The sequence below is a fragment of the Physeter macrocephalus genome, chromosome 5 (genome assembly GCF_002837175.3).
Source record: "Physeter macrocephalus isolate SW-GA chromosome 5, ASM283717v5, whole genome shotgun sequence".
Taxonomy (NCBI): domain Eukaryota; kingdom Metazoa; phylum Chordata; class Mammalia; order Artiodactyla; family Physeteridae; genus Physeter; species Physeter macrocephalus.
This window is the reverse complement of record NC_041218.1, coordinates 36,348,698-36,364,203: the sequence shown is the minus strand read 5'-3', so window position 1 is coordinate 36,364,203 and position 15,506 is coordinate 36,348,698. Positions and strand designations below refer to the sequence as shown.

At 34.8% G+C, this 15,506-nt stretch overlaps 1 protein-coding gene across 26 annotated transcripts in view; it reads left to right on the top strand.

Annotated features, from left to right (window-relative positions):
* The window catches only part of FOXP2 (forkhead box P2), a 536,717-nt gene that overhangs the window by 17,108 nt on the left and 504,103 nt on the right, over positions 1-15,506 (top strand). For 4 of the 26 annotated variants that reach the window (XM_055084885.1, XM_055084883.1, XM_055084882.1 and 1 more), the window contains one exon: positions 13,916-13,977. The exons of the other annotated variants lie outside the window; for them this stretch is intronic. The gene's annotated coding sequence lies outside the window, so the exon portion shown is untranslated. The remainder of the gene's footprint in view (positions 1-13,915; positions 13,978-15,506) is intronic. 26 annotated transcript variants of the gene reach the window in all.

The following is a 15,506-nucleotide window of genomic DNA, read 5'->3' as shown; positions in this document are numbered from 1 at the left end:
ATGTACACACACACACACACACACACAGTTGTTCATATAAATATAGACATATCTTTTTAAAATTTCTGTTTCTAAAACCCATGCCACATTTTGTTTACTGGCTTGGAATTATGAGCTTAAAATTGACATGGACTTCTAAGAATTCTGTGACAAAATTTTTCATCTTGGTTCTTCCCTTTTCACTGCTGTTAAGTAGTAAGTAGTTCTCCTTATTGCTTCTTTTTCTTTTCTTTTTTTTTCCTTATTGCTCCTTAAGCCTTCACAGAGAAGAAATTATTAGTAAGCCAATAATTTATTAGATGCTCAATTTTTGTCATTATCAGTATTAGGTGTCAATCTGGATAAAAAAGTGCAGTGACCAGCTGAGTCATCAGTGGTCTAGGTAGTGAACTAAGAACAATGTTCACATCATTTTCTCCATGGTCAGGGTGAAACAAAAATGTACTGAAGGTCCCCAGACAGGTAGAAGAGTCGTGAAGCATCATGACTAGCAGAGGCAACTTTAAGTATGAGACGAAGCTTTGGCACGGCCCAGTGCTTTTAATATATCCCTTGGTAAGTGAGGATATGGGTAGACCAGGTGCCTAGGGTATGATTTGATGAGTGAAGTGTCTGGCTGGAATCAGAAATTTGAAAACTTATAAGGGCTCTCAATCAGCCAGAATGACTAGGTAACTAGGTTTGCTTCTGTGCTTTTGGGTAAGGAGGATCTGCTACTGTGTTTACTCATGGTGGCTCTTTAGGTTTTTTATGTGTTCTGGTATTTCTTTATTTATATTTTTAAGATAGCCAACCTTGCAGAGTCTGTTTTAGGGAATGTTTATGTTCTTCTTATATTTGATGTAAACTTTGTAGATTATACAATCTCAGCTGGAGGAGATGGGAAGATGGATGAAAAAGACTAAGAATGAGGAATAGTAAAGTTCTTTCCCTTGATGTTTTTCTTCCTTGCTATGAGCAAGTCCACAATACTCAGCTAGCTTAGTAAACTATTTGACTCTTTTTTTTTTTTTTTCCTTGAGAATACATATCTCTCTTTTTGGCAGGAGGCCTGATTTAGAGGTAACATTTGTTACTTTATCATATGAAAGAGTTGTAAATTGAACAATATCAGTTCTGTTTCTTTCTTGGAATTTTAATCTTTTTTGCTTCCACTATTCAACTTCTTGAATAAGCAATTTGTGATTTTTAATTCTCAACTAACCCATAATACCCATTCTCCCAAAACTCCCTCTCTGAACTCATCTTGTATTTTCCTTGCTTTCTTTGACCTAAAGGCGCTTATGTGAACAGTATTCTTACCATTTTAAGGCTCAGAAAACATACTTCTATCATATAATATTGAATTTCCTTGTGAAATAACTTATTTCAGAATTATGTGAATTTTATAGTTCTGTGTCTTAAAAAATTTTGGTTCATTGGTCTGGGTATTTGCCATTGTGTTGAATCAGAGATCTTTCTATGAGGTAGTGTGTGTTAGTTTACCAAAGTCACGGTCAGAATCACTTTCCGAAGAGAGAGGTTTCAAAACAGAGCTTGAAAAATACAGACAAATCTCTTTTAGAGTTAAGACAACAATAAATGAAATATTTATGAGTCAGGGCTTGGCTGTATGAGAAAACACAGGCAAGCCTGTGGTTTCATTGCATTACTTACAGTATTTCTGTGACCTAAAAAATGAAAAGTGCAAAGAGACCTAATGCAGTCAGGTGTGGGACTGCTGAGATCTGCAGGGCTAATGAACTATTATGGTCTTTCTCAGAGAGTGAAGTTCTCTTTTTATTTTTTTGAAAATGTTAATAGAGTATGAAGAAATACAATGAGAGGTTAAAAAATATTGTTCGATGACATAGTGATACAAATTTTAAAAAGAGTTAATTGAAAAACTATGAATATGTGTATTTATAGTCTTTATTTTCATGAAGAGCTATACCATTATTTCTGTTTTTTAATCACATTTTCCAACAATAATATTTAATCATTTTAACTAGTTCTTAATTTAAATTTCAATATGTCATGGTAAAAGTTAACGTAAATTTAGTGTGTCTTTTGATGTGGCAGTTGAATTCTCCTTGTAAAGTGCATAAATAAATTATAACAAACCAAACTAAATATATTGTTAGTTGAAGAAATAATCTTTTATTGCTAGAAAATAACATTTATTCAAGTAAAGAGAGCTAATATGTTTTAACATAGTAAGGTTATAAAATGTTATAGATGGTGCTGTTGAGGAAATGTCTTAAACATAATATAAATAAGTGAAAAAACTCATTTGTGATAATCTTGCTGGTCATAAGAATCATTTGGGGAAAATTGTCACAGTGCTGGCCAATCTGACTTTGATTATCTGATTCATTAGTAATTCTGGAGAGGGATCGGGAATTTGCCTTTTTAGAAGATGTTCTACATGATTCAGGTAAGGTGGTGTGAAGACCATGCTTTAGAAACACCAGAGTAAAATATTACATGGCATTTCTAAAGCTTTTTTTTTCCCCTGGAAAATAGGGGGTTGAAATAGAACCCAGATTTCACTGGTTATCAGACATAAAATTGTGATTTAGAATATAAAATTTATAACTACTTCTATAAGAATAAATTCATAACCTCTAAAGTTCTAACGGTTTTCACTTCCATTGTTTTATTGATCCAGTGAGCATTTTGAGTTTCTGTTATAATCTAATAGGAGTCTACAGTTTCACATGTAGAAAAGAAATTATAGAAAGGAGAGAATACTGTTAGCTTCCTTTAAATGAGACAAAAGGGAGGCAGTTTGGGGGTGGAAGGGTGGGGGGGAGCAGAAAGAGAGAGCGAGAAAGAGAGGGAAAGAGAGAGATAGGTAGAGGTAGTTGTGTGTGTGTGTGTGTGTGTTTAAAGCCTGAGACATTTAAGTTTGTCAAGTTGTGTGTAAATTTCTCCTGTGACATTTCAGTTAAAATGAAATTTTTTGCTCTTTTGTCCTCATTGAGCTACATTTATGCTGTTTCATAATGGCTGGATTAAAATTATACAAAATAAAATGAAGATTTGGGAGTTATCTGAAGAATTACAGTAACTTTTTCTATCAAACATATTTGGAGTCTAGATAGCCTTCTGAAGCTTGTCAATTGGCTGTTTGAAATTGGGAATAATTCTTTCCATTGAAGAAGAATGTTCTAAATATTGATTAATTTTCAGTGAAAAAGTTGATAAGAAATTATGTTTGAATACTAGCATTTAAGACAGAAAATTAGTTCATTTATTTTAAATGCTTGTGGTTGGTACAGCCTAGTTTAGGAAGCTTTCCAGTCAGCAAAAGACTGTTTCTTGTTTTGCAAATTCTCCACCTCCTCAGAGAATCTCTTCATCACCTGGTTTCTGAACCTAGTTCCTCCAGTCTCCCTCAGGGAATGGGTCTCTCATACTTTTCTTTGAGTTGACAGAAAGAAAGAATTTATAATTTGAGGTACAGCTTTGGGTTTGAGAGTGGATGGACACTTGAGCATGGAGTTCTAATTTTATAAGATAGCTTATGAAGAAGGGAGAAAAGGAAATGAAGGAGAGAAGAGAGGGGAATAGGGCTACCTTACCTTTCGGCTAACAGTGAGCTTGCACCTGGACGGGCTTGGGTGCAGCTGTAGTGAGGAAAAGTGGTTTAGTCATGGGTCCCACCTTCAGAACCATGCAGGGAGCCAGAGCCAGAACCAGAACCAGAACCAGTTGGTTAATCCTTCACCCTTACAGCACTAACTCTCTAAACAAGACAAATTAAAGCAAAACAAAAAGGAGGGGACACAAAAGTGAGTCAGCTAATCCTTTTATTGCCGAATTCAGATATCTGTCCAAAGTTCTGTAACGACAAGACTATGGACACTTGCAAAGCAGTATTAGCATTTCATATTTCTAAAATATTTAGTAGCTAATAAGGCTCTTTGTAAAAAATTTTTTATTGAAATATAGTCAATGTACCATGTTGTGCTTGTTTCAGGTGTACAGCAAAGTGATTCAGTCATATATGTGTTCATATATATATATGACTGAATATATATATGACTGTGTATATATATATATACACACACACACACATTTTTAGATTCTTTTCCATTATAGGTTATTACACGATATTGAGTAGAGTTCCCTGTGCTATACAGTAAATCCTTGTTGATTATCTATTTTATATATAGTCGTGTGTATTTTAATCCCAAACTCCTAATTTATCCCCCCCCACCTTTCCCCTTTTGTAACCATAAGTTTGTTTCTTATGTCTGTGAATCTATTTCTGTTTTGTAAATAAGTTCATTTGTATCATTTTTTTTTAGATTCTACGTATAAGTGATATCATATGATATTTGTCTTTCTCTGTCTGACTTACTTCACTTAGTATGATAATCTCTGGGTCCATCCATGTTGATGCAAATGGCATTATTTCATTGTTTTTTTATGGCTGAGTAATATTGTATATATATACCACATCTTTATCCATTCATCTGTCAATGGACACTTAGGTTGCTTCCATGTCTTTGCTGTTGTAAACAATGCCGCAGTGAACAATGCATGCAGGGTGCATGTATCCTTTCAAACCACATTTTTCTCCGGATATGTGCTCAGGGTTAGGATTGCTGGATCATATGGTAGCTCTATTTTTAGTTTTTTAAGGAACCTCTGTGCTGTTCTCCATAGTGGCTGTAACAATTTACATTCCCACCAACAGTGTAGGAGGGTTCCTTTTTCTCCACACCCTCTCCAGCATTTATTATTTGTAGACTTTTTAATGATGGCCATTCTGACCAGTGTGAAGTGATACCTCACTGTAGTTTTGGCTTGCATTTCTCTAATAATTAGGGATGTTGAGCATCTTTTCATGTGCCTGTTGGCCATTTGTATGTCTTCTTTGGAGGAACGTCTATTTAGGTTTTCTGCCCATTTTTTGATTGGGTTGTTTGTTTGTTTTTTTTTCAGATTGGGCTGTATGAGCTGTGTGTATATTTTGGAAATTAAGCCCTTGTCAGTCGCTCCCATTCCACAGGTTTATTATCTAATTGGATCTTTGAACTAATTCTGTGAGATAATTAAGGCAGATGTTATAGTCTCTGCTCTCTGCAGATGAGGAAATAATAGAAATGCTTATTTACCCAAGGTTGTATGGCTCGTAAGTAGCACAGCCCAGAGCGAGTCCTCTCCCTCCCCCTGGCCTAGTGCTCTTCCCTCGCTGTAAACCACACTGCCTATCATGAATTGGGCACCTGAATCTTCAGAATGCCTCTTAGATGTTAACCGCATGGAGGGCAAAGGCGATGTCTTCTGTTTCTTTCGTAGTTCTTTGTAGCATGGGTACACACAGTGGAAGCCCAGCAGGAATATTTGTTAACTTAGATGTGGGCTTGACAGCATGGCAAGAGGAGGGCTTGGCATTAGACAGATGGAGAGCAAATCCGAGGCTCGGCCATATGCTGACTGTGTGAACTTGGGCAAGTTATTTGATCTCTGAACTTGATTTTCTCATCTGTAAAATATGGATGAAAATTCTATATAGTGGGTTTTTTTGTGTGTGAATTAAAAATAACATTTGTAAGATTCCCTACACAGTAGCTGCCAGATAGTAGATGCCCTTCCTTCAGCGATAACTATGGATCTTATGACTGTGCTTTTTCCTAGCACCTTCCTCCACTTTTTTTTTTTTTTTTTCTGCAGGGGTGTTTTGTTTGTTGGCTTTGTTTTGTATGTTTCTCATCTTAAAAAACAGTACCAGGGTGTAGGATGGAGCCACCCGTTCTGCTAAGGGGGCATCCCTCATACCATACTCCATGAATTCTGAGGACCTGGAAGAAAGGGAAATAGGCAGTTTACCAGAAACAAATATATCCTGTTCCTCATTTCTTGCCCGCTTTGGTTAGGCAGTTAAGTTACAAACAGCTGATCCAGTAATATTCTTTAGAGGAAAATCTGATTTTGTGGATGTGCTCAGAAGTCAAATATTGTCTCTGCCTGAACCAGTATGTCCTTGGAAACTTGAAACCTGAAACTTAAAAATTAATTTTGAATTTTGTTTGTGGTATTTGTAAGTGAAGCTACAATTGTTTATTCATGAAGTTCTTTGAAGCTATTAGATGTGGCAAAACTAGATGTTGCCCTATTTTAAGATTGTCTCAGTTTTACAGTATTTTTTTCATATATATATATCATATATATATAATCAATACGGTATAAAGTTTTGATATATATGGCTTTAAACATGATTTTTTTAGTTAATAAATTCATCATTTAAACGAATTCCCATTTTCTGGAGAAATATGTTTTGTAAGCAGTCTTATGTAATACATTTAAAAGATTCCTCCTTTCTGGGTATCATTCTGACTCCCCTGTTAATATTTTTCTTGTATTTCGGTAATGGATATGGATAACATGATCTGCATATCATTTAATTTGTAATCATAGGTACTTTCACTGAGTTGCTGCTCTCTTGTTCTGAGGACCTCTTCCTGAGCCTACAGCTAAGCTGAGAATTTTACTCTTAACTTGGCTGTGTTTTAAATTTAGGAAGGCAGCTTTTCTGGTTCTAAAATGGCGTAATTTTCTATTTTTATAATAAGGCTAATTAATTACTATTTTCTGTTGGAATTGGGATCCTCTCCTTTGTGTCTTATGGCTCAGACCGTTGTTTTCTGTGATGTGAGCTCTTCACAGAGTACTGCTGTATCCTGTAATACACTATCCTGTGTATACCGTTGACCACCATTTTACATGTGCACGCTGAGGAAATGAGGTTGAAAATATTGGACTTTTCCTTATAGGTTTCAGGCACTAAGGAAGCACTAGGAAGAATATTTTGAAGATGTTTCACATTTATGTCTTTTCCCTCTCCTTCAGTACTAGGAAAATACAATAGATAATTTAGTCAAAGAAGCACAATTTCCTTTCCCATTTGTCTGGAAATCATTATTTACTGAGTAGATATGTGCTCAGTGGAAGAAAGGTTTGGCAAGTGGTACATATTCTTTAGCTCGTGGATGTTGGGAGCATATGTTAGTGATCCCCTAATAAAAAGCACGTGCTCAAAAGGTGCTTACTGTGTGTGCTTGGTAACTCTTCTAACAATATTGTGTTATGGGAGGGGCCTCATTTTGAGTGGGAATAATGGATGAATTGAAACCAATACACAAGTTCTGTAATGGTAGTTTCCAAGATCTAGTCCAGCCCTAGAAATATCTATCCATAAAATATAGAAAATTGGGCTTCCGTTGTACTTTCTTAGAGGTCAACATTAGTGAAATTCTAAAGTAAATATATCGTGAAATTGGTGTTAAGTAATTTAAATGTGAATTTAGCAACCAGGGAAAGATAAAAATAAAACTAAACTGCTTAGACATTGTCATATCACCTGATAAGAATGTCAGTATATTTTGCTGCTACTTTAAAGTTTTCTTCCATATACCTGCCAACTTGATTATTTACTTGAGGGGAAAAAAAAGCATATGAAGCAGGTTTAATGGTCAATAAAAGTCTAGCATTATAATTTTATTTAGAGGACATAGCCTCTTCCTTGTTTCTTATCTTCAGGGTTGGTCTCTTTAAAATTAATTGACTCGACTATATGAAGAATTACTTAACAGCAGTTTAGACATGGAATTTATTTCAGAACCAAGACCAGTGTGTGCCACAAAGTGTGGAGAGGTTCTGAATGCATATACCTGTCTGTTTCTCTTTCCCAATCAAAGTCTACTCTTCTCTAAAAGCAGCCTTTTAAATTTTTAGTTATTCAGTACTTTGCTTTTGTTAATAATTTTATTGGCAAGGTATTATGATTTCTTTAAAGTTTTAAGAACTATTTTTTTGTGTCCAACCTAGTATTTTTCTTCCTGCCATTAGATCTGATAATTCTTAGAGGTTACATGTCAGAATTAAGGTGTTTAGGATTATATCAAAATGCAGATTATCTAAGTATATTTTTAAATGTAAAAATTATGTATGTGTAAGTTAGTCTTTGTAAATGGAATTTCATTAGTACTATTAGTTTAGCAACATTTAAAACAATCATAATATTCTTTAGTTTCCTAGTTTTGCATCATACATTTGTCTCTTTAGGCTACATGTTAAAATTGTTTTGTTGGCAAATTCCAACTTATCAGCATACCAGTGTTATTTAGAAATTAATTTTTATATGCCTAAATATCTATATTGGTTTAAACATGTTTCATTTAATTGCTGTATTTTATCTTTTTAAAACTAGGTTACTTAGAATGGTGAACTATATCTAGCAATATTTGTCTGCCCTGTTTTTAGGGAAAAAATAGACTTATACATTTAATGTATGAAGAACTCACAATACTATAATTTAACAAAATAATAAAATAATAGCAAAACTTTAGATATTTTACTTGATTTTTTAAAAGGGAATAAGCACTTTGTTTTCTCCTCCTACTTGTAAACTAGGTGCAGTGGGTTAGACACCAAAAAGGTGTCAGATCTTTTGTTGTCCTGCAGTTTTATTGCTTCAATAAAATCAGGGCATTTCAAAGAACATGGTGAATGTTCTGCTATATTAAGGATATTTTTTGACTTTATTAATCTCTTTTTAAATAATTTTTCATATTTCATAATATAGTTTGAATTATGTATGTCATTAATAATAAGGGTGGGGAAAATTTCTTTTTAAATCAGTTATTTTTTTATTCCAATAGCATATATTATGCACATATATATGTCTTTAATGTTATGCATTCTGTGTCATCTTCATAATTATAATAGTAGTATAAATCAAAATAATAGTATAGTTTTGTGGAGCATGATTGCAGTCATAAAATGAGAATGCATCATGTTGAAATACAAAGAGTAAATTTTGAAACTTTATCTTTCTATAAAATTGAGCCTGCCTGAAGAGACTTTAGGTTGATTTTATGAAAGAGCAAGTGGCTGAGTCATCTAAATTTTGTAACTTTAGGAAATCAAGAACTACGTTAGTCACTGTAGAATTTGAAAATGCTGTATGATTTAAATGTTAACTTTTAATCATAAATGTAAGTCAACGCATTCATTCACACTTTATCTCTTCCCTTACAACTTATTTATTTTACTAAAAATGATTAAAGGAAAAAAACTCCAAAATATTGTTTTTTAAAATAGATATATATGATTAATTTGTTGTTAACTGATAAAGATCTGTCAGATTAGTTATAGTCTTAATTGCATCTGAATGCAAACCTCATACTTCAAGATAGAGATATCTTTTATTTCCATGAGAGCTTTAAGAATTTAGGATTTGAGCATTTGCTGTGGCATATGGTGCGTTTTCTGTCCTATTTTGTATACCAGCCCATTAAGAAGAGAAAGTGAAGTAAGTAATCTAAAAATAACTCTGCTGTTGGCCTAATTTAACAACAACAAAAAAAGTCTTCTGTGCATAAGTAGAGTTCCACATTTTGTCTCCCCTGGTGGAAAATCTCTGAAGCGTTTCGCCACCTATTCACAGAACAACATCTTGTTTGGCATCATAATTGCAGCCAGAAGGTCTGTTTTGACTTTTTTTTTTAGTTATGTGTGCCCTAGTCATAGTGCAAACCTCGGCAGTCCAAAGATACCTACCTTACCTGATATCAGTTTAGTTACCCTTCAAGTCACATATGCACAACCTTTTTCCAAAACACATTCATTTTCACAAAAACTTACAGTCTTGAATTGAATTTGCAGTTGGTGTTTTAAAAAAGCCAATGGGATAAAAAGTGCATATTAAAACTAATCACAAGAAGTATAGTCATGTCCTTAAGAGTTTAATTTTTTTAATGCCTATTCAACTTATCTTTAAATTATCATAGGGCATCTTAAAAATAGTAACAACTTGTAAGATGAAACAAGTTTAATGAATTCTTTTCATCTTTACACCTTTTCTTTGGTGATTTCTTTTTGCCATTTTGTTTATATTATTTACTGTGTTCTTCAGATTAACATTTTTATATTTTTTCAGCATCCTCTTGTCTTGCTAATTGGAGTACTTTGTGTAAAAGTACTCAGTGTAGATAATGGTTCTCTTTCTGACTTTAAGATTTCAGGCATTTTGGACACTTTATGATAATACATTCAGTATTGATTAGAGATACAAAGTACCTCAAGAGCTTGAGTGTGGGACATCACCAGTGGAATGATGCATTTCTTCCTGGTGGGAGAACTAATTGGCCCTGATGTTTGTAAAGGCTTTTGCAACTTAAATTCAAAGGAATTTTTATTCCTTTTATGAGAGCTTTAAGAATTTAGGAGTGAGCATTTGCTGTGGCATATGGTGCATTTTAAATTTTAAAATACTCTTGAATCCTACATAAGCATTCATTCACTGATATGTTGGACTACTATGAGCTTAGAACACCCATAAGGGATATTTTAGCTCTGAAAAAGATAAGATATGGAGCGGAGAGGAAATAAACTTTGTTAAAGAATAACATTCAAGTATTCGAAGGATTGGAAGAAGAATAAGTAACAGCCCTATTAGGGAGCTGCTATGGTAGATAGTTACTCTAGTGGTCTGCAATGAGTCACACCTTCCAGTATCCACACCCTCCCACAGTGACTCTGGCTTGTGTATGTGACTTACTTTGGCCAGTGGGACATAAGCAGATATGATTCAAGTAGACAGTTGATAAGTGCTTGCACGTTGGAGCTTGCCTTCTTGGAATGTTGTTGTCACCACGTGAAGAAGTCTGGTCTAGCCTCCTGAAGATGAAAGGCCACATGGAGAGATCTGGCTTGTTCAAGGCCCAGTAGGCCCAAGGGAACTCTGCCCAGAGCTGACCTACCAGGTGAATGCAGCTGCATGAGTGAGCCCGTGCCAGATCCATATAAGAACCACACAGCTTACTCACAGAATCATGAGGAATAGTTGTTTTAAGCTACTGAGTTTGGGAGTTGTTTGTTACGCAGCAGTTGATAAAAGGACACAGGAATTCATGCATATACAGGATGCAGCACAGAAGGTCACTACAATGACAGATGTCTACCAAAAGCAAAGACGTAGAGACCTATACTTAAGCTCCTAATTTGCTTCTGAGGTTCCTGGCAGTTAAAGTGGAATGTAGTTAGTTTTAGAATATCCATTTTGAAAAACAAGGAAGAATACCATTTTTCAGGAAAGGGAATGCCATTCCTTGGACTAAATTCTAAAAGAGATTTCTCATGTCAGGCCTTACATGAGAGTAATGAGTGCTATGTAAGAGGCTATGTCCTCGACCACATTCCAGCAATAGATTTCCTGAAGGGGCTCTTTTGTGTATTTCTGTAAAGCCCAAAGATATATCATCAAAGTACAGCTCTGTGAGTTTGATTATGAGAAGGACTAAAATATATAGTACTCTTTATTTTATTATTATACAGTTTCCTATTTGACTTTATTCATTTCCACAACTTCAGTTAAATCCTTTGATACAACAGCTCCAAATTTATGTTTTTAAATCCCTAATTTTTCCTTGTGCTACAGATTTGAATGCTTTCAACAGTATACTCTGCATCTCTTCCTGGATAATCTTTCTTCTTTGAGTTTCTTGGTTGGAATGTAAAGTATTGCTTTCCTTCAAGAAGGTTAAATTGTGTTCTTTCTAACGCCACAGTGTCTTAGAGTTATTGATGTTCAGATCTCAGAATGAACCTAATAGTGATGGCTGGTGGATTTTAGAGCCTGATTGCCTGAAAATATTGAAGTTATATCATTCTAAAATTCTGACTTATATTAGAGAAATCAGAGGTTGAATACAGTAACCAAATAGAAAGACTGAATTCATGGAAGAACTGAAATAAAGAAAAGAAATAGAGTTCTCTACTTTAAGCAATTGAAAATTTATAAACTTTGTGTGAAACAGAAAAGAACATAACCTACAACTGTTTTGTTTTGTTTTGAATCAGTGATTACTAAGTGTCCATTTGACTTTCTAAGTATCACCTTAGTGAATCTACTTTTCTCCATGTCCAGAACCACTGTCAGTGTCTAAGGCACTCCCAGCTGTTGCTTGGCAAATGCAATATAGTCTTCTGAAATAAGTATTAACTGTACATATTTCTGGTATGTGGTTTTTCTTATTTTTTTCCCCTGCTATATCAGTGCCTACCAGAGTACAGGCACATGGTAGTTGCTTAATACATATTTGTTGAATGAATGATTGAGTTCTTCATGGACACTTTTATACCTCTCTAGTAGGTTCTGTAACATAGCAGCTGGAATGATATTTATAAAACACTTATTTTTATATCATCCCTCTGGTTATAAGGTCTCCTCATTCCCTTTAGGTCATTTAGGTCATAACGACCCCAAGTCTATTGGGGTTATATTTTGGAATTACGAATTTTAAAATAGACAGAATGGCTAGTATAAAGCCTGGATAACATGAGAAGTTAACAAATGACACCACTGGAGCAAAACCAGGTGCCATTTGCAGAATGAGCCTTATGGCCCTTGGGGAGGGAATTTTTTGTTGGCTTTGTCCCCTGGGAGCTAAAGATATTTTGGAGAGCCATCCAGGACTAGGCCAGGGAATCTTTTGGGGAATCAGAGTGGCAGAAAAAGCAGTTGCAAGGAAGGAAACTACCATCCCTTCTGGTTTATAATGACTCTCTTTACTTTTAGCTCTTTTCCGGACTTTTTGCTCCGCCAAAAAACACATATCATAAAAAAAATAAATAGAATGCAGAAGTGACAAAAGGAAAAAGTTTAAGAAGACTAGAATATTATAAAAATCAGAAATTGAATTAAACATTTGAAAACATTTAACACATTTAAAATGGTAGCTATAAATGAGAACAATAGCGGGAAAAAAAGACGAGAACTACAATTCCAGAAAGTAGGGGTAAGAGTTAATAGAATAAAAGGTGACACAAAAATTAGAAGCTGAAAGTTGGATAAGGAAGTATAGTATACAAAAAGCAAAAATAACAGTAAAGTATATAAGATTAAAATTTTAAATAGGGTAATTTTGATTAAGAATGCACGTGGAAGAAGAGTGATTAGAGGCAATGTGAGGAGCTTGGAGATGAGTTGTCTTCACGAGAGAATTACCTCTTACTAAAGCTTTGGACCATTTGTCTCCCATCCTTCAAGGGCGCTCATGCCTTCCCCATGTCCCAATCTAAGATTATCCTTTGGCCGATACCTGTGGAAGCTGGGACAGCGCCGACCCACCCCAGTGTTTTACATGACATGTGCTCAGAGTCAATTGCAGAAGCTTTAACAAGAACCTGCATCTACATAACTCTCTAAACCTGGCTGGTGAAAATAATTTTGCTATTTCAAGAGAAAATTTTTACTTTGGTCTACAAATGATTCTACTTTGGGTCACCCTATATTCCCTTATTTATTGTTATATAATTAAAATAGTGAATGCATGTATGAATGTTTACAGTATACATTATTTGCATTACTTTATTTGATCTTGATAGCCACCTCTGGGACAAGTACCTTCATTATTTCCCATTAATTACTTTAAACTTGTATTTTAGAGTTGGAGAATCTGAGGTCTTGCTAAGATAGTTTAACTAGTGTTTATTAGTCAAGCCGAGGTTAACACCTGGATCTTTTGATTCCCTGTATAGTTGTTTTTCTACCATAGCCTTTTACTGTATTTCCACTTACTGTTTCCTGGGTTCACAGTGGTTTAAGGTTTTGTAACATTTATGAATAAGAATGGCAAAAAAGAATGTGAAGTTTTAATAGAAACTGTGTTCTCATGCTAGATTATGAATGAATTAATAGAGAATTTATGCCACTCATACTGTCCTTATGCATAATTTCTTACTCTCTGTGAAATTTGTCATCATTAAAGCATGATTTTCAAAATGGGAAAAATTAATGGTTTTCAAAATGATTGAAGATAGAAAAAAGCATGTGATGAAGCTAAGAATAGACAGGTATAGTAAATGACTGGTTATATATCAGCCTAGAATTTTTTTGACTACTTCTTTCTTTACTTAGGCAGAATCAAGCTTTGAAAAGATCTTGACAGACACAAAAGTTAACAGATTTTTCACTACCCCGTAAGTACAGTTACAGAGGTTTGCACAGCATGCTAAAGATAGACAGAGAAGGGACAACTACCACAGAATGTGTGTATGGGGAGAGGAGAGGCTTCCCAGAAGAAAACCCTGAATTGTTACAGGCAGGCTGATTCATGTACCAGTGATGGAAATGAAGGTTTTTCTGGCTCTTTCGAGCAATGATTGTCAAAGTGGTTGGCCACCTCCTGATTGGGAAGGACAGTCCATTTTAGAATTAAATTAATCCCAAATGCAAATCCATTCTTTCATTTTCACAAGTGAAAAAAATTTGCACAGGTTTGCACAGGTTTTTGCTTCCATGAACAACTAAGGACTACTTACTAGTAAACCTAAGTTGGATATGAAAGCTTACTGAAATACAGCATTGCCAACATAAAACTGATTACTAGAGTCTACTGAAGATACTAGTAATTTATCAGAAGTCGAAGTGCGATGAAATACTTGGTAAGTTGTAGAACTCCAACTGCTCATTGCCCAAGAAACAGGTGGCTGGAATGACCAGTGTTTTCTCACAGAATGTTTTGTTATCAGTATATCAGGTGGGCTGTCTTAAATTGGTCATGGTGTTTAAATGCTGCTAATTTGCTTGTGAATTATAAATGATTAATGTAGATTCATCATCATGTTTTTTTCAGGATTGTATCCTTTACTTAATGTGTTAATTTGTATTTGTATCAATAGTATTTTTTGGCTCTTGCATGTCTTACAGGTGGTAAATCATGAGTGAAAAATCAACCATGAATCATTTTCATTAGAGCATCTCAAATATTGGCAGGAGTAGGAATCACCCAGAGAGCTTGTTACAAAAGAGATTCCTGGGCCCCGCCCCCAGAAATTCTAATTCAGTACGTCTGTGTGGAGCCTGATAATTAACATTTCTAACAAGCTCCCAGGTGATGCTGATGCTGCTGATTTTTCAGCCATACTTTGAAGAAAACTGATCTGTATCATTCTTGCTAAAGCAGATGAACAGACAACCCATGAAAACATTCCTGTGTAATGGCATCTCCTATCATTTAGTCCTTTTCTACTGGAAGATAAGCATTCATAAGATGGGATGAGTAGGTGGGTGGGTAGCAGAGTCTCAGAGTATTTTGGTCAATTTCAGTAACCCACCCAAAAAAAAAAAAAAAAAGAAAAAAGAAAAACATTGAGAGTCTCTGGGAACAAATTAAAGTTGATCAAATGTGGTTCAAACATCACATGCTAGAAAAACAGAGGAGATAAATCAGTGTGACTTAAGCATCACGTGCTAGGAGAACAGAGGGGATCAATGTGGCTAGAGAAATGTACCAGATTATCTAGGGTTTTGTATACCATACTCACTAATTTACATTTATCCTAAGAACAGTAATAAACCATCAAGGCATTTGGAACTGGGGGGTGGCATGATCAAAGTTATAAAAACGAGTGTGACAAGGAGGGAAGCAGAGACAACAGTTTTGAAGCTGCAACAATAATCTGGGTGAAAAGCAATGAAGGACCTGAACTAATTAATAAGCCGTGAT